The following is a 20,360-nucleotide window of genomic DNA, read 5'->3' as shown; positions in this document are numbered from 1 at the left end:
TGGCTGAGGAAGAAAAGTATGAAATTGGATGAAGAAATTTGCAACCTGGAAAACGAAGTCGTGCAAGTGGGCTGCGAGAAAATGAATATGAGGGGACCGAGTCCAGCCAACCCTACTATGGCGTTAGAAGAAATTGCAACCTTGCTATTATGGCTGCAACCGCACCTTACTAAAGAAGGGAAGGTACCATACAAAGAGGGACGTGACGCCAAGGCATGTGGAAGGTGCCAGCAGCCCGAGCTAGCAGGAAAAGCACAGCCTTGCACCAAGGGTGCGACCACTTGACTAGTTGTAGAAGGCACAGTCTCAGCGCTCTAGGCAGTTGAAAGAAGGCGTGGGACTATAAACAAAGCTGCTGGAAATCTGCGCAGAAAAGGGGGTCCGTGTAAAGCTCGGCACAAGGCTCGTAGTCACGCTTAGGGGGATGCTCTACCGCGCAGATAGGCTGGGGGGTGATCATTGACGACACTATTCATGAAAAGAAGGCTAATTTAATGCAAAAAGGAGCAGGCGACGGACCATTAAGACATGAATTACGAGCTAGATTCGGGGAGATCTGCCGCCAAGCAGGTACTAAGGACTCAAAAATGGAGGGAAGGGTTGAATTCAAATCTGACTGTTACTATAAAATTCCATGGGGTATCCTTCTAACAGCGCTAGGGTTTTTAAGAATTGTGATAGTACAAAGCAATGAGTCCCAAGCTACCTGCCCACCCGTGAATGCGCGACTGATCGGGTCCCGTATAAACACAATGTCAAGAACCAGAGTGTGAATTATGGAAGGAAGTCGATAACCCCGGGTGACCCAAGAGGAGCCCGGAGAGACAACAAGCACACCAGAGGTACTGAAGTCCCCATGCACGCTGCGACCGCAGAAAAACAAACAACTGATGGGGCCCATCCGGGTATCACCATGGCACCCAAGAGTTAGTAAAATATTACTGAACAAAAAGGACAATGCTGTCACTATTGAAACAGAAGAGGAGGAGTAAGATCTGCAAGACTTGATAGCTCAAATTGAGGCACATGACGATGAGGAGGAAAATGTCTCCCAAGCACCTTTAGCGATAAAGTTACCCTCCTACATTCCCCCATGGAAAGGGACAGCCAAGATACCAAAGGACCTGGAGGCCACGAAGAGCGCACTCCAAACCCCGCTTCTTCTAGATGATATTAGGTTTGACGGAACGCAGTTGGGATGGGTATCGAATATAAAATTCGAAGACTGGGACCTTGTGGATAGTGAGAAGTTCCCATAGTTGGCTGTGGAAAAATTACGACAACAGAAATGGTTGCGACGTGTGGAGAAGGCAGGGTTACTGCATCTGCGGTGGATACCCCACTACCACCGCACGCCTATCACTATCTTTGTCATCCAGTAGCTACTGTGTCTAGTACATGACAGATATATGTGGCTAGAAGAGCTGATTCCCATCACGGCTGACTTAATTCACCGAATCTCGCGGCTGCTGATTAAAGGAAGCAATACCGAAGACATAGCCGGAAAGAGTAGTGACTTGGGCCTCTTCGAAGCCATGAAGACCAAATATAAGCTAGAGAAAAAGAAGCGAGGGTATGTAATAGCAAGCATCAAATATCGAGGGGTGTACATTGCCACCCAATTGCTGTCTAGTAAGCTCATGAGGAAATCCCGTGTAGACGAAGTACTGGTATCTGTAATTGCATTGGCAGAGCAGTGTGCAGAAGGGGTCCAGTTCAACTGGGTGCAGTTTCTCTGTGATGAATTTTTGCCAAACTGTAGGGAAGCACAGGACTAGGATAAGACCTTCCACTATGCGTGGGTGCTCTTATCCATCCTATTAATTGCTGGGGAGTTGCTAGCCGACAGCCAGTTTCCTAAGGTGGAGCAGAACATACCCGAGGCCGTCAGGTATACCTCACTCTGGGCAACCAAAGACACGACAAGGATCTGGGAGATAAAGGTATTTTTGACATTTGTAGATGCGAGTTTACAAACATGGATCAACTGTAGGTCGTGCTTATCCCTGACGATATATAACACTTTACAGAGTGTGGTGGAATTCAAGACAAATATGCATAACTTGTATATCTGGGCGTGCAAGGATCCAGCCCGAGCATGGGAAAAGCTGCCGTTCATTGCCACAGATGATGCAACCTTCGAAGTAATGTCGTCATGGTATCTGGAATGGCGCGCCCCGAACTTGGCAGAATTGGAAAAAATTGCGGCACAACAAAAGAAGGAGACCAAGCTGCGCTCACTTAGCTAGCGGGAAGAAAGCATCAGGAACAGGAAGCGGCCATGCAACGGACGACGGCTGAGGCAGCCACGCTAGAACAAATAACATAGATCACAACTGCACCCGCTGACGAGGACGAGGAAGGACAAGAAATGCCCATGGAGCAAAATATGCAGGGGGAGGTGGAGACACAGGAATGCATGAACCTTATGACAAATGTGACCCAAATCAAGAGGTCGCGCGCCCAGGAACAACCTTCTACGCGAAAGAGGACAAAGGCAACAGAGTCCGTGGGAGAAACCTTTATTGACAATGATGCTATGGAAAAGTTGATAATAGAGCAAATGACTGTATTGGGGGCGCTCAGAGTGCAGTTGCAGGCATTACAGGTGCAAATTCCATGAATGATGACACCACACCTTGTGGAAGGTATATCCGAGGCTGAAAAGATGCTACGCACAAGTAAAACAAACACTTTAGTGTTACCAGAAAGAGTCGTCTTAGTAGTAGCTGAAGGTGACATAAGGGGATGGGGGTTGAATTTGGTCGCCCTTCCCAGAGAAACCCTCCACTAGTTGTAAGAAGGGGTAACTGCTGAGATTCGTGTCAGGGAGGGCCATGCTCTCCAAATCTTGAGCGAGCAAAAGGCAAAGCTAGAACAGCTCAACCTGCAATGTGATAGCATGGTTGCCCAAAACCATGGAGTCAAACAGGCAGTGGAGGAAGCCTGTAGTAGTATTGTAGAGTTGGCCATACTAGTAGAACTCCCCACAATAGAAAAGATCCACCAATTGGCAGCTGGATTTCGCAGGACCCACGAGGACACTACGAAGGTGTAATTGGAGTTGAACTTGCATATAGCAGAGCTACGATTGCAGGTGTAGTCCGATATAACCTCGGAAGTCAGAGAGCAGCACCACCAAGCCATTTAATCAGGGTTGAAAGAGATAGAGCATGTTGTACAAGACTGCACTGGCTTGTTGGACCAGTCCCTCTTAACGCTCACTTCATTCTAGGAGGACACAATGTTATGGCAGCTACAAACGAAAGCGTGGGAGTTGCAGCAGGCTTATGACGATGTTCGGGGAACTGCGCAGACGATCGCACTCACCTAATGCTTGGCCAAGATAAGGGAGGCCCAGGATCTGAAAGAACGAGTGGACGCTGCGCGACAGAAAGAAGCAGGGCTTAAAGCACGCATCCAGCCTTGGCTCGAGGAAGCGTTCACGGTTGCTGCCACGATAGAGAACAAGTTGACCCAGATGCAGGACACTTATGCGAAAAGACAAGAAGACATTGCTAACAACGACGCATCAGAACATTGCGCACAGTTGATACAGTAGACAACGAAGGAATGTGTGGCCGACATCCACAAAACGCAAAAGTTGTTGGATGGTCTCCGAGCAAAGATCGCCATGCCAGCCAAGTGACTCGGGATGAGTCACGATGTTTGTGTTGGGGGCCTGTTGGGCAGCGGGTCCCCCGCATAATGGGTTTTGGGCTTAAATTCCACAATTTTGGGGATATTGGTATTGTAAAGGCTCCACGAAGTGCGCGGAGTGTGAGTTGTAATAAGTCAAGTCAAAGGGTAGTTCGCCCGAAAATAAGGTAAAATAACAGAAAATGAGTTGGCCTACCCATGGTCCACGGACCATGAGAATGTATAAATAAAGCAAGGCTCGAGGTGTAGAGGACAATTTTTAGGAAGTTTATTAAGGAGATCTACAGTGCATGGGTTGTTGACAATGGTAGTTGCTATGAGTCTGTACGTCGGAGTCAAAGGTTGTAATAGGAGATAGAGGCTCCGCAGCTATGTGCGCGGAGGCCTAGTAGAGTCCGCAGCTGTGTGCGTGGACCCCTGCAGCTGAGTGTGCAGGGAAGGAAGTGGATTGTAAACAGATTAAGGCATTAATAAAGATAAGTGATTTTGAAATATCGTGTATCTGTTCCAGATTCCGGTTTATGCATCTGTTTATGATTTATAATTATGCACCTGTTTGTTTATGTTAAATGATAACTGAAAATACTGTGCCTGCGTAAGTAACAAGAAATCTATAATAATATTAAGCACAGAAAAGGGTAAATTGCATTCGCACTTGACTAAGGTAGTTACTCTGAGAAGATAGCTGCGCGGAAGCAACGTAGCGCGTAGGAACCGATCTGCGAACTTCCAGACCTCATCAAGACATCCCTAGGGTGCGGAAACATGGTTCCAGCACCCTCCCATACTACCTTGGGTGAGACTTCAGTCCATGCTCCGTGGGCTGTTACCGAAAGGGCCGGTAGTGTTGGGATTTGTTTGGCTAAACATCGTTGAACCTGGGTCAGGCCCCAATAAGCCAACAACCTTTTTCAATACCACGGGTCAAAACCATACTCTAGCCAATGGTTTTCTTTGACGAGATCAATATATGTTGTCGCGCTCATTACTATGGGTCAATACCATGGTAAAGACCCCTGGTATTTAGAATACCATGGTTAGTGAACTCGTGTATAGTTCTTGAACTTCCAACTTTATCATTCCTCTGCCTCTGAACTGTCATGCACTTTTCAAAACACTTAGTCGCATCTGTAAACACATCCCGTGTATACCTTTAACAAGTAGATTTTCATCAAGAGACAATTTATCAAGTAGGTTTCCATTCATCAAATAGGTTGTCATCAAGGACAACTCATCAGGTAGGTTGCCATCAAGGACAACACCTAATTCATAATTCCAACATGTGACAGGTGATGTGTTGCAAGATGCTTTGATTCTTTCATTAAAGAATATTATTGATTCCTAGGTGGTAGATTTAGGGGCCTCATTCCATGCCACACCTGATAGGAAACATTTTCATGACTATGTTCAAGGATATTTTGGATAGGTTCGTCTAGGTGATGATAAACCCTTTAAAATCATTAGAATGGGTAAGGTTTTTATAAAGCAACAAATAGAAACCAATGGCTATTGAAAGAGGTAAGGAATGTTCTAGATTTGAAGAAAAATCTAGTTTCAACTGGGCAGTTGGGAGGTGAAGGCCATGTAACTACTTTTTATAGACAAAACTTGGAAGGTCATTAAAGGAGCCCTGGTAATAGAAAAAGGAGAAAATATTGATACAATGTATTTATGCAATAGCCTTTCCAATTTTGTTTATGCTTTAACCTCCATAAGAGCAGATACAACACTCTGGCATCACAAGCTTAGGCACATGAGTGAGAAGGGGATGCAGATTCTTCACTCAAGAAATTTGTTGAAAGGTTTGAAGCATGTTGATTTGGTTTTCTGTGAAAATTGTGTTTATGGAAAACATAAGAGAGTCAAATTTATCAGAGTTGGGAAGTAAAAGAAGAGTGAAAAAATAGAGCTTGTGCATACATATGTATGGGGAACTTATCACATATCATCTCTCGGTGGCTCTCACTATTATGTTACTTTTATTGATGGTGCAACTAGGAAAACATGGATTTATTGTATTCCAAATAAATATGATGTATTTGATACTTTCAAAAAATGGAAAGCTTTGGTTGAGAATGAGAGAGGAAAGAAGTTGCCTTAGATCATACACCGAAGGTGAATATTGCATAAAAGAGTTTGATAACTATTGTTTAGAGAATGGGATTCATAGAGAGAAGGAAGTTCCACGAACACCACAGGAAAATGGTGTGTCCAAAAGGATGAATATAACAATCATGGAGCATGAAAGGTGCATGAGAGTGCATGCGGGATTGCCCTTACAATTTTGGGTAGATGTTGTAGATACTGTCATTTATCTAATAAACAAAGGGCCTTCAAGTTCCCTTGGATGATGGTATTCTAGAGGAGGCATGGATAAGTAAAAAGGTAAACTACCCATTTTTAGACTTTCAGTTGTGAAGCCTTATTCACATTAACAAAGAAAATCGAACAAAGTTTGATGAAATATCAAAGAAATGTGCCTTTATTGGATATGGTGTTAATGATTTTGGTTATCGCTTATACGATTATGAAAATCACAAAATCATTAAGAGTAGAGATGTCATATTCAATGAAAAGGCCTTTTATAAGGATCAGGTGTAGGGAAAGAAACAGGAAAAAGAAAACAAAGAATACAGAATGCTTGATGAAATCACATAAAAAGTAAAGGTGCCTTAAAATTATAATAATTAGCAATCACAACAACAACAAGAACCTAAAACACCTAAAAGTGGTGTTAGAAGATCTACGAGGAGAAGTGAACCCCTTGAATGATACTCTCCTTCATTATATTATGTGTTGTTGACTGATTTTTGTGAACCAGAAAAATATGAAGAAGCAATGCAATTAGAAACAAGGAAGAAGTGGGAGAATTCCATGGAAGAAGAGATGGACTCCTTGATGCATAATCAGACTTGAGACTTAGTCAAGTTTCTTGTAGGTATAACGACATTGCAGAATAAATGGGCTTACAGGTTGAAGGAAGAAGATGGAGGTAAACATAGGTATAAGGCTAGACTTCTAGTGAACGGGTTTGCACAAAAGTAAGGTATAGAATTTGATTAAATTTTTTCTCCTGTTGTTAAAATGACTTCAGTAAGAACTATTTTAAGTCTAGTGGCAGCATGAGATTTGCATCTTGAGGAGTTAGATGTAAAGAAAACCTTTCTCCATGGGGATTTGAAGGAAGAAATATATATGCAGCAGCCACAAGGGTATGAGGTCAAAGGGAAGGAAAAATTATTGTGCATGTTGAAGAAGAGTTTGTATGGCCTAAAATAGGCTCAAAGGCAATGATATCTAAAAATTTTTAGGTTGATGTATAAGCAAGGTTATACTAGATGTCATTCTTATCATTGTGTTTATCTTAAGAAATAAAATGGTGGAAGCTATATTATATTGCTATTGTATGTAGATGACATGCTTGTTGCAGGAAATAAATGTGCTCAAAGGAAAATTAGAAAATTCATTTGCAATGAAGGATTTGTGTGTTGCAAAACAGATCCTTGGTATGAGAATAAATAGAGATAGGAAAAGTCACAAATTAACAGTGTCTCAGAGTGAGTACATAGAAAAGGTGTTGGAAACATTTGATATGTAGAATGAAAAACTGGTTAGTACACATTTGGATAGCCATTTCAAACTAAGGATATATGTCCCAAGACTCAGGAAGAGATGGATTATATGTGTAAAGTTCCATATGCATCAGCAGTTGGAAGCTTAATTTATGTAATGGTTTGCACAAGGCATGATATTTTGCATGTAATGTGAGTTGTAAGTAGGTATATGAACAATCCAGTAAAAGAGAATTGGATCACAGTAAAGTGGATTCTCAGGTATTTGAGAGTTACCAAAAATCAAGAATTATGCTTTAGTGGTTCAAACATTACTATACATGGATATGTTGATGCAGATATGGCAGGTGATATAGATAACAGGAGGAGAACCATAGGGTATGTGTTTACTGTCAGTGGAACAATTGTCAATTGGGTTTCAAAATTGCAAAACATTGTTGCACTTTCAATAAAGGAAGAAGAGTATGTTGCTGCTACAGAGGCTAGTAAAGAAAAGATTTGGTTACAAAGGTTTATGGATGAATTGGGCAAGAAGTAGGAGATGGGAAGGTTATGCAGTGACAACTAATAGAGTTCCATTCATCTTGCAAATAACTCAACATTTCATTCCAAGACTAAACATATACAACTTAAGTACCATTTCATATGGTCAGTGTTGGAAGATGAACAATTGAAGCTGGAAAAGATACACACTATCCATAATCTTGCAGACATGTTAACAAAAGTTGTAACCAGGGAGAAACTAATATCCTGCTTAGTTTCAATTGGTTTTCCAGTATGATGATGATGATAAACAATTGGGTTAAAGTGGAAGTGTTTTCTAGCAAGTGAAGCAGTGGTGGAGTTGCTATAATCAGTCTCCAAGTGGGAGATTGTTGGGTGTGGAGCCTAATTATCTTCTTGATTGTTCAAAGGTTTTTGTTTCAACAACACTGGATCCCTGTTCCTAACAAGGTGACAATGCAACTTGTTTAATTTCCATCAAGTGGGAGGCGACAACGATTTTACGAGCTCCCCTTTGGTTGGGGTTCGCTGCCCCCGAAGCTAAAAATAGATGAAAAATTACCTTGCAAAATATTGTAATTTCGTAGTCAATATTGGTCATTCATTTAAAGAATGATCTGATGGTAGAAGTTATGTTATTTTAGGGGTTTTCCCCTAGAAGGAAACCCTCAGTTTATATGAGGGAATTTCACTTTGGTTGTGTAGAATTCTGAGCGAGAAAGAGAGAGGAGATTATGTGAGAGCGAAGAGGAAATCACTGTGGATATGTTGTGGGTTGTATCTCTTCATTTTGCTAGATAATATAAAAGGAAGGATTGGTTGTTTCTCTGTGGACGTAGCCCAAATTGGGTGAACCACGTATATTCGTGTCTCTCTTGTTTTATGCATTTATGTATTTCTTTTTACGCAATATTTTGTGTATTTCATTGCTCCATTAATTGATTTCTAGCAATATTGAAGATGAAATATCAACAATTTAACCAAGAAGGGAAAAACCACTTACTAGACCAATCACATGTCCATCCAAGAATATTTATAGCCAAGATCATCCATGAAAAATAAGCAGCATTCACAAAATATATTCCTCTAGAGAAGACACATTCCTTTACTCTTATGGCATATTTTGTCACACTTTTCTTTGAGATGTAGTATTGGCCTATTTATTACCCCTTTTCCCTATGGTTGACTTGATGTCACCTAAAAAGTCTTCAAAAAATTAATTTTAAAAATCCATACACACTTATTGTTATGACATTCTACGTATGTCTACGACTATCACCAAAGCAAGTCATGTATATCCACGAGTCTCCTTAAAACAACTCATGTATGCTTATAAAATGTGCCATAAATATTTAAATGTGAGCATTTTCATGCATTTCTGGTGGGGTTTACGAGTTAGACTAAAATCCAATTGTTGCAGCCTGTGCCTTACCCTTCACTACCAATTTTTGGCGGTATAAATGGATGCCTTTTATATGATAAAATCCATTGTTTTTCATAGCATACCAAATTTGGTGAATTTACTTATGATATGAATCTGTCTCCTTGTGCTTTTAAGTTTTTCTCCTCAGGAAATCCTAGTTTCCTTGTCTTCCTCATATCTCCACATTCCCTTTAAGTTGCATTTAGGGAAAGTTGATTTGTGTGGATGTTTGTTTGTTGAGTTTGAAAGCTTATAAAGCTTCTTTTTTTTCATACAAAAATAAAAGGAAAATAAAACATGAATTGTAGTTTGAAAAGTTGCATTGTAGTTTGTAAAGTTATATTGAAGTTGGTAGAAGTTATATTTATTGAAGAAAATCAAGCTTTTCATCAAAGAAAGAGAACCAATTCACATATATAGTTAGGATTTTCTTACTTTGATTTCTTCTGTTGAGTGTAAGACATCACTATTTTCACTTTTTTCATGCTTGAGTAATAACAACCAAATAAAAGCAACACCTAATAAAAATATACTAGATTTTTCTTTCTCTTGGAAAACCAATTATTCTATGTTTAATTGGGGCCTTGAAATAGGTGTGGAGAGTAAACTCTCCAAGGTAACTCGAACCTAACATAGAAGTTAATTAGCAAGTGAAATTTCAGCGTTGTATAGGTTGTCCGGGAAGCTCCTCTAACATAGGAGTCAAGCACTAGGTCGTGCAAGGATAAGGAAAAAGAGATACCCCCTCTCATACTTGTTTGAACACCCACCCATGACTATACCCCTTGTCTTATGATTACGAGTTGGAAACTTAGTTTTATTACCTTGGTACCTCCTAGGTGATTGCAAGGAGGAATATTTGTGGTGCTTGAGGCAAATGTTCTACCACAATTATAGTGCTCTTAGGGGATTACCCATGAAGTGAGGGTACTTACTCTGGTAAAGGATATATTAAGAGGGTAGGGTAACTACTTCTCATAGCTTTGGTGGAAGGTTGGGTCCTCATCATCCTAAGCTTGCCTCCAGAAGGCCATATATCTAATCTTTTATATTTTAACGTCTAATCCTTAGAATCACCCAAAGTGGAAATACTAAAGAGTTGTTTACTTGGTTTTTTTCTCTAGGACCTTTTAGGTTAGTTCTCCATGCTCTTAAATTGCCTTAGGATATTTTGAGTCTTTTTTATTTATATTTTCAAGGTGGCCCTATATTGTCGATCAAGAAGGCTTCACGAAATTTCTTTTGAGAGTGTGGAACCCTCAACTCAAAGGCGTAGGCTAGGTGATATTGGTTCACCAAAACCATCTAATTCAATATAGAGGAAGTGAACCCTCCCCTAAAGGGATCACCGTTTAACGAGGAACTTTAAGCTCAATGTTTTCTTATTGATCTTAGTGGTTGTGCGCCTATTCGAAATCTATTTCCATCACATTCGTAGGGTAACTTAGATAAGGTTTAAGTTAAGGATATCCCAAATACTTCAATCTTGAAATTAATCCCTTACCCAGGGACCATCAATTGGCAGTTTCCCTTGTTGCAGATTAGGTTTGGGATTCTCCTTCATTCTCTCCTTTCATGAAGTCCAACGTAAGTAGCACTAGCACTACTACTGGAACTGAGGGTGTTCACATCCTATCATTTGTTGTCGATTGGGGGAAGTATTCCCTCCTTTGTCCATCGTCTCTTCATCTATTCCAGTTTTTGAAGCTATTGGGCCTTCATCCACTCTTGACATGAATAAGGGAACCAAACCTTATGTTCCTAATGCTAGTGTATTCACTTTTAGGATGTCATTGATCAAGATTCCTACAATCTCATCTGCATTCTCCACCATCTTCCCCTCTACCATGTCTAACTTGGAAAGAACCTTGACTCATTTACATGGTTTCCCATTTAGTGGAGCACATGTTCCTCGTTTGAATCCATCACTAATAAGTTGGCCTTTCCCATTTCATGGTTCCTCTATGGGAGAAAATCCTTTTCAAGGATTTTGTGGGGCATATGGGTGGAATATTTCCACCTTATAGTGGTTCAATAGGAAACATCCATATTTGTTTTTTAGTAAATAGGGGAGTGATGTCTTCCATCCCTCGAGGTTGCCAAAAAGGTTTGTATCCATTGCTATATTTTGGAGCCCTCTCCAAGGGGTTTCTCCTTCTTATGGATAGTCGACAGGGGTAACCCATCTCAGTCTTTTGGGAATCCCATTAGTTGAAGTTTAGCTTTCTTTAGTCCAAGGAATAAACCTTTTAATTTGAACCAAGGTACTTCTACAAACAACCCCTGGAAACTTGGGGCTAGTCAAGACAAAGACTATTCTTTTCCTAGTTTTGGGTCATCAGGAGATCTTACTCTTGGGGCTTGGAACCCCATGACTCAACATTTCATTCTTTTTCTGAAAACTTTGAATTTGTTAGATCTTTCAAAATTGGCAAACAACCTGATATATTATGATTGAAATTGGCCCCCTATCCCCACCAAACTTACACCAAACATTCTGAATTTTGAAGGCAAGTTTGGTGAGGATCTTATAAATCATAATACCATGTTTCACCTTTGGTGTTCCTCAAACTCGTTAATCAATGATTCAATTAGATTGAGACTTTCTCAATGCACGCTAGGAATGTGACCAAGTGGCATATTGAAATTAGCAGGGGTTCATTCTCGACTTTTAATGATTTGGTTATGGTATTTTTGAACCATTTCCAGCTTTGTGTTAGATATGACACTGGGACTAGGATCCTAGCCAATTTTAAACAAGATAAGGGCACTCATATATCCAACCATATTCAAGAATGGCATAGGAGAAAGTGGATGATAAGGGCGAAATTTCCGATTATTTTTTACTAGAATGGTTCTTAAATTCCCCGCAACCACCAATTTTGAAGGATGTGCCACTCTTTAGAGTGTACATTGAAGACAAAGCTATATTTACATCCAAAAAACCTGACCTTATTTACTCAAAATGAGGAGTTATTTATGATCTTCTGCTAGATGCACCAGGATAAAAAATTGATTTAGTCAAACCGAAGACAATACTTTTCACTAATGGTTTGATCGACTCTCTTCATTCAACCACTGCTACTTTTTTTGTAAGTCAATTGCGGAAGATGTCTTTACATTGGTTGTATATTGGGAAAACTCAAAAATTGGTTTTTTCCCCTTTGCAAGCCTCCATATTTAATATGGTCTAGTATTCTACTTGCAGAGGGAACCAACAACTTATAAGAAGAAGAAGAATAAGGGTGGTAAGAAAAAAGTTGAGGGTAAAGATAATGTAGCCAATGCCAATGATAATAATAGCAGGGGCAAGAAGGAACAAAAAAATATATTGAAATTCCCCTAAAAGTTCTACAAGGTTGATCATCTAGCATGTCTTTTCCCTAGGATGTGTTAATGAGAGTTTTTGGACATTAGTCAACAATCTAGAACGAGGATCTTTAAACAAACCAAGCCATTTGGGATGGTCACTCCTAAAGGGTTTATAGGATCCATTGGCCTGAATGACTCTTCCTTTTTTGAAGGAAAATGCAGGGGTTTATCCTATAGTTATCCTAAAGTTAATTTAAAACTACTATTTGCGTCAATGCACCTAATCTACAAGTTAAATAATTAGTAAAATATAATATAATAATGTGATTAATATAACATGCCATAACGTATGATACATAAAATGTTCAAGAATATGATACACAGAGTAAAAAATAGAAAACATCATCACTGATAAAGTATAAGAGAAAATGAGTTTATACGAAAGTAGATGTTATGAAATGCAAACTAATTTTAATTTATATAAGCAATAATAAATTAAAATTATCGATAATCCTTAATGGAAAAAGTAAAAGACTGAGAACTACAAAAATTTAGGCTTCATATCTTTTAAACTAACATTGAAGAATCGGTGTTGGTTTTAATGTTTCACATCAAGAATAAATCATATATGCAGAAAACTAACTAATGTTATCTATGTGTTATTTCTCAACCAAGGTAGGATGGAAAGATAACTGTAACAATTTCTATAATTATGTTTCAATTATTCATTTATGAAACAATCCAATAAAGAAATAAAGTAAACATCATGAATTGATACAACATATATATCAATTCAATTTATATAAAGGAAACAATGTTTCTCAACAATCTAAATTCCCAAAAACAATTCACAGAAACCTGGACAAGAGTAATGTTCACGTCAATGTCATCCTTAGGAAACAAGTCGTTGAAGGATGATTATGCTTACATGTAAACAATAATAAATTGAGTTAACACAAATGAAAAGAAATGCAATAATTCACTGCCTGTTCATGGATCCAAGTCACAAAATGACAAAGTTCTGTCTTCCAGATTTTTGGAAATGAAATTACAAAAAACTAAGAACACAATTCAATAAAAAGCGACTATGGAGAATAAAAATGATATAAGCCTTAATTGATTTAGTCAAATCAAATCAACACACTTAGATAAAAAGTTTAAAATAGTTCCACAATTACAATATAATTTATCCAACATTTATTTTCCCTATTCTCTCTCCCCTTTCACTTTTCAAACTAAAGGTTTATATATAGGATAATAAGCCCGACCATGTTCCAAAAAAAATTATAAAATCAAAATTGTTTATGCAAAAATATATTTCACTGTTTTTTACCGGTTGGCCAAATCCTAACTACTCAAAATAAATAAACATAAAAAACTAATAGGACATCCTCGATTTGAGACAACAACATGGTATCCGCAATGACCTCTTTCGTGGAAATTGATACCATCATTCGGTGAACGGGACAAACCTTCTAACAAACAAATAAAGAAAATGATATTAACAATTGATATTGACATCAAAACAAGGTTGCTACGCAATCAATGATTTTGCAGTGGCCTTTTAAAATTAGTAAGAAAAATCTTTAAAAAAACATACCTCAAAATTCTTTGACCATGAAAATCAGATTTACTTAACATAATTTGATTCATGTGTATCTGGAGTGATAACCACCTTAACATTTGATGACTTAATGATTATATGCATATCTCCTGATTGTGTTTTCACCTCAGACTTTGTAGATTCATGTTTATTTTAATTTCCCCCCAATTGATTTAGGGTTCTAGGTTGATTGTTCTATTGTATGAATTGTTTAATATGATGCTCAAGGCGAGGGACTGTAGCCATAAACTATTGGTGCTAGTACATATTGAGTATGGAGGAATCATAGCCAAAATTGATTTGAGGATATTTTCCATCATGAACATATTTATCATTATCAACAAAACCAGAATAATCCTTAGTCTAAGGCTTATTTTTCTTTGGTGAAGGGTCAACAAGCGTTTCCAAATCGACAAAAACCTCCTTAACAGGGATGTTCTTTCGTCTGTTAAGCCAAGCCCTTGATATTTTCCTTCAATTTGTTTAAATTTTGATCTAGACTGAGGGTTATTCCTGGGTTGACTGACTTCCTCTCGTTGTGCAGATTTAAAGTGAGGGCTACGGTCCAAGAGGTCTAGCTCGTCCTTTTCCTTAAATTCTGGTTTCAATTCGACATGATGGAATTCAATATTCCTATCCATACTCCTGGTGATATGAATAGGTACAATTTTAGGGCTTTCAATCCCATTACCATCAGAAAATTTAGATTACTCAGCATGGAATGACTCATCAAGGTCATCTTCATCAACAATGTGGGAATCAAATGTAGTGAGGCTGACTGATGGAGGATTATGCGAAACCCTAGTTGTAATCCTTGGTTGCTCAAAATCCTGGGGTTTTTCATAACCATTGTAGAGAAGAAAATCATCCCAAACATCAACAATTTTAGCCAAATGATGCTTCACTAAAATGCAGATAAGGTCATGATGGAATAGAGACCTTTCAAGGTTTTCATGATTGCCCTGATATGCCTTGGCCATTTTGGCGAGGCTTATAACCTAAGAAAACCATTAACAAAAGGATGTGGTATATAAACACTAACCCATACTGACCTACAAATGTTATGTAATGACACATAAAAAATAATAGATCCTATCATATAGGTTTGAGATAAGTAATTGACATATATTTGACATTATATGAATAATTCTTGTTTGCCAAGAACTTCCACTATGGTATATCACGCACAGGATAATTATTCAACCAATTCTCAACCTCTATAGAGAGATGAGTGGCATCGACTATGAAATCAACATTAACCAAAATCTCCTCATCACCAAACTTTACTTTCGTTCCATTGAGAGTAGCGGTGAAGGCATTTACTACTCCATTGTTAAAACCCTGGAAGACTTGAACAAATTCCCACTACTTGACCTGTTGAAACAGAGCCAAATATTCATCATATGACTTGATGATACCGCTCCCAATTTGTTCAGTTCTAATGACCTAAGACCTGGTGAAATTTCAGCTAGGGTTCAGTGTGAACAAGGGGGTTAAACGAGCTAAACAGGGGTTTGAAACCATAACAACATGCCGAGCGACATGAAAAACCTGAACAAAGAAATGAAATGCATAGAATGTAGAGACAAAATCTTATAATGTGGATATTGGATGACTGACACGAGTGGTACAAAGTGTGCCAAACAATAACTATGAGATCCATAGCAGTACTACGACCTGAAATTTCAAGTCATGACAATGGTGAATAATGTGAATAGTTGTTAAAAACTATAGTTAGAAACTCAGATATGTTATGACATTTCACCAGAGATTACAAATATTTTTATTCAAAACAAATCCCATAAGATCTACCTACCATCGGAAAATATCATTTAACTGCATAATGCATTGAGATCTTTCAATACGAGAGTTTAATTGCGCACAAAACCATAGGCTTGTTATTAAATTCGATATGAATCAAACCATACAACCAATGAAACATTCATAGAAAATTGAATAATGATAAGGGATATCATAATGTTATGGAATAACATAAAACCCTTTCAAAAACATGCAAACCTATGTTATGACAAGGTCGGTGAGCAATAAAACACATATAATCCTTGGAATTATACATAAATATTATAACTCACACACAATTTTAACCAAAAAAAAGTAAGGGCATATATAAAACATAATGAAAAATTTACATTCATAGGTTGGCTAGGTTGAATAAGTTATTGGCCTCATGAAGTGGCTCAAAAAAAACATGAGTCATATTATTACTATAGAAAAAGAAGTGACAATCTCATTCAACAAAAATGACCAGTAACCATAGTCAATAATGTTTGAGATAAGTTTTCCAGATCCTTAGAGATCATTAAAACATCAATCAGGAAATGAAAAGAAATTAATATCTTTTTTTTTTGCTGAAGCAAGAGTAGTGCCTTCTATATCATTAAGTCAATCAAGAATTTACATAGAATACAAAAGTCCAACTAACCCATGGACCTTGGCAAACCAGGCTACCCACTTGGAAAAAAAACCTTCAACCTCGTAAAACCTTACAAAGAAAGTGCCTAGAGGGCGGAAAGACAGAAGAAAACAGTAGAGCCCTCCTGACACAAGCACACCTGACATGCCAAAAGAACCGAAACCCACTAACCCCGAGCCAAACTGCGGATGAGAGAGAAACGCCCTAAAGAGTCAAACGAAGTTCAACTTTCCCGCCTGCCAAACTGCTCGATCATTCCCGACCATGGATCTGCTTCACCAGATCCAACGGTCGAGATCCATATCGCGCATCACAAGGTTCCCGAACAATAGCGCCCGGGGAAGGCGGTTTATTTTTTCTCTCTCCTTCCACGTGTCAGTTCCCCAATGGAATCGCTCCCATGTAAATAAAACCACTTTCCGTCTGAGTTCCGTGCGATCGCCGGAAAACCACCCGCCGATGATGAAAAAGGAAATTGCGGTCGCCAGAGAAGCTAACGCATGGCTCCCACCCGGAACACCCCTACCCAACACATCGACCCATCGTAACAAGAAGATCGACAGCCGAGAAGAAACTGCCACTCCAAAGAGTCAGAGGGGTACCACCCCGGCCCCACCAAGTTGCACTTCGAAAGACCACCGTTGATTCGCAACACCCGAATCTGACGGATGAGAAGAATTTCACAACGGATAATAAGGCAGAAAGTTATTTTGCGATGGAGGGAAGTTTTCCATCCCCCCACCCTGCCACGCGTCGCCAGGTGAATGGGATCGCTACGATCACGCAAAAACCATTTCTGCTCCGAGGGCCGCATGATTAGTCCGAAACCACCTAGGAGGTGGTTTTGCAATCTAGCCTTCGTTGACCGAGACCTCCAGTTACCGAAAAGCCTGGTTTCTTTGTCTAAGAGAGAATTACCTCGCCTTGGATTGGGACAAAGCAAGGGTAGCAGTGTTCCATCGAGCCAAGGCCTACGAGGAACATCTAAGATCCACATAACTCTTACACCCTGAGTCTGAGTAACCAGACAAGGATCAATTTCTGCTGCAAACATTACCCAAAAGGAAGGCTCAACTAGGGGAAAATCCATTCGAGCTATTTCCCAAGGTGTTGAGTCTAAACACCTCCCTGTCATCTTCTGCCTGCTCGTCGCATTGAGCTCTCAGTCTACTAGGCCTCACCTCCTGCCACTTTGTCAACCCATTTTTCCTTGTGCAGCTGACCCCCTGGTTAGCCAGAAGGTCCGCCAGCTTGTTTGCCTTTCTGCAAACGTGATGAAAACTGATAGTGTGTAGGCCCTTAAGATGGCTTTGAATCCTTTGGAAAACTTGAATTAGTTTCCAATGTTTAGAGACTTTATCCGGTGCGGTTCCATTGTGAATTTTTTGCACTGAGTTGATAATTAACTCTGAATCTGCCTCTATCATGACATTTTGACAGTTGTCCTGCTTCAGCAAATCTAGGCATTGCTCCATAGCCATAAGCTCGGCCATGTTGTTGGTGGCTATACCTAGGTGGTAATGAAAGATGCTAAGTATACTTCCCTTTGAATTTCTGAGAACACCTCCATACCCTGTTGTTCCCGGGTTCCCCTTAGAAGCCCCATCAATGTTGTATTTTAAATAGCCTGCCGGAGGGGGATGCCAAAATTCCTTTTCCAAATCTGACAAAAGGATCCTCCTATCAATGCCTAGGAGGGAGAGCCTCTGCAACCCCAGCTGCCTGAGAATATTTGAATCTGAGTCTGAGGGGGGTTTTTTGGGGGGTTACGAACAGTGGTTCCCACAGTCTCCTTGAGCTGTTTCAGGATTATCTCCAGTAGGTGTTGAGGGGGATTTTTTTCTCCCTTAAAAATTCTTTTATTCCTCTCCTTCCACACGTTCCATATGATGAAGCTTGGTACAAGAGCCCACGCTGAGTTAAGAATTTCATTATCCGAAATTTTTTTCCTCCAATTGATGAGGGTATTGATGATGCTCCTTCTGTCCCTATCAGATTGTTGGAAGATTGCAGCAAATAAATCCCATAGCCAGGATGTAAAAATGCAATTGTTGAGTAAATGTTCCAAGGTTTCTTCTTGATCTTCACATAACAGGCATCTTGAAGGCCCCTGTACACCCCTTTTCCTTATGTTGTCCCAAGTCAAAATTTTCCTATGATAAACGACCCACATGAAGATTTTGATTTTCATCCACCTTGGATGTCTCCAAAGGTTTTGCCAAATTTTGTCTGGAACTAGGGGATCCAGCTCAAGGAGAATGTTTTTAGCTTCCTTAAGATTAAAGGTGCCCTCTTTGTTCTCCCCCCATCTCAGTTGGTCTTGTCCCTCTACCACTAAGATTTTCCTTTGTTCTATAATTTTCCTGAGTTCTTCTGCTTTAGTTTTCAGGAGATTGTTATTGTTGCAATCTATATTTCTCCAAACTCTCCACTTTTCCATGAGATGAGAATGTGTCCAGAAGTCCTTAACCTTTATTAAACCTTGGGACTCCAACTCTTGTTTAAGATCTAGAATCTCTTCTTTTACCAAAATTGATTCTTGCTACCATTTATCTTCCCAGAAAAGAGCAAGATTTCCGTCTCTGATTTCCCAAAAGTTATTCTCTTGTACTAGTCTTCTATTTTCCCAGGCTTTGTTCCCAATATAAGAACCCTTTATATTTCCCGACATTCTTATAAGATCACTGTTTTGCCAGGAATTAGCATATTTTTCTTTCCAGATCTTAGCCCATTGGGTTTCTGGTTGCTGGACCCAGCGCCACCAAAGTTTGGCTCCTAGAGCCTTACTGAGAATCTCTTAATCATCCAATCCAAGCCCTCCATGGTTTTTGGGCTTACGAATTTTATCCCAAGAAACTAAGGACCATTTTCTCTTGGTCTCCTCCCTACCCCAAAGGAAATTTCTTTGAATATCTCTGAATTGCTGAAGGACCCCTTTTGGAGCTGGGAGGGATGATAACATGAAGATGGGGATTGCTTGGAGCACTACTTTGGTAAGAACTAGTATGCCAGCAAGGTTTAAAGATCTGATAGTCCATTTACTGACTTTATCCTGCAACTTGTTGATCAAAGGTTCCCATATACTTTTGTGCATTGTTTTTGCCGTTAGAGGAACTCCTAAATATTTTGAGGGAAGAGAATCTCTTTGGAAGCCAAGAATTCTAGAGATGTTTTTCTGAATAGCAATATTGGTATTGAAGAAAAAAAATTTAGATTTGGAGAGATTTACTTCCATACCTGAAGCCGAGGCAAAAAGATTCAGAATTATTTTGTAGTTTGAGGCTTCTTGGACTATGGGGAGTCCCTGAAGCATGGTATCATCAACAAATTGTTGGTGAGTCAGAGCTTGCCCATTATCTGTAAGCTGCAGGCCTTTAATCTTTCCTGTAGATTGCGCCTGTTTTATAGCTCTCCCCAGCCCTTCCATCATGATAATAAAAAGGAAGGGGGAGAGTGGGTCCCCCTGTCTGAGGCCTCTAGAAGGATTGAAAATCTCTGAGGGGGAGCCATTAACCAATATAGAAAAACTGGAGGAGGTCACCAGTGCCATTACCCATCTAACCCAGAGATGATCAAAACCAAATGCAATCAACATTTTCTTTAGATAGACCCAATTTACTTTGTCATAAGCCTTGGCAATATCTAATTGCATGATCATGCCCACCTGCTTCTTGCTAGTTAAAGAGTGCACCACTTCTTGCGGTTGAATGATATTATCCAGAATTTTTCTGCCTTCCTATACCCTGATTGCTCTCCAGAAACCAGGACTGGAAGCAAAGGTTTGAGTCTATTAGCCACAACCTTGGATATAATCTTGTAGATTACGTTGCATAGGGCTATGGGTCTATATTT

General features: G+C 39.4%; 1 pseudogene; it reads right to left on the bottom strand.

Moving 5' to 3' along the window:
* Window positions 1–2,582: 2,582 nt before the first annotated feature.
* LOC149170222 (protein DETOXIFICATION 33-like) overlaps window positions 2,583–20,360 on the bottom strand; it is a 70,750-nt pseudogene continuing 52,972 nt past the window's right edge.

The sequence above is a fragment of the Pinus tabuliformis genome, chromosome 4_2 (genome assembly GCF_031772625.1).
Source record: "Pinus tabuliformis cultivar Carrire ecotype Pingquan chromosome 4_2, CPIR1, whole genome shotgun sequence".
In the NCBI taxonomy this organism is placed as follows: Eukaryota; Viridiplantae; Streptophyta; class Pinopsida; order Pinales; family Pinaceae; genus Pinus; species Pinus tabuliformis.
This window is presented reverse-complemented; position numbering and strand designations above follow the sequence as displayed.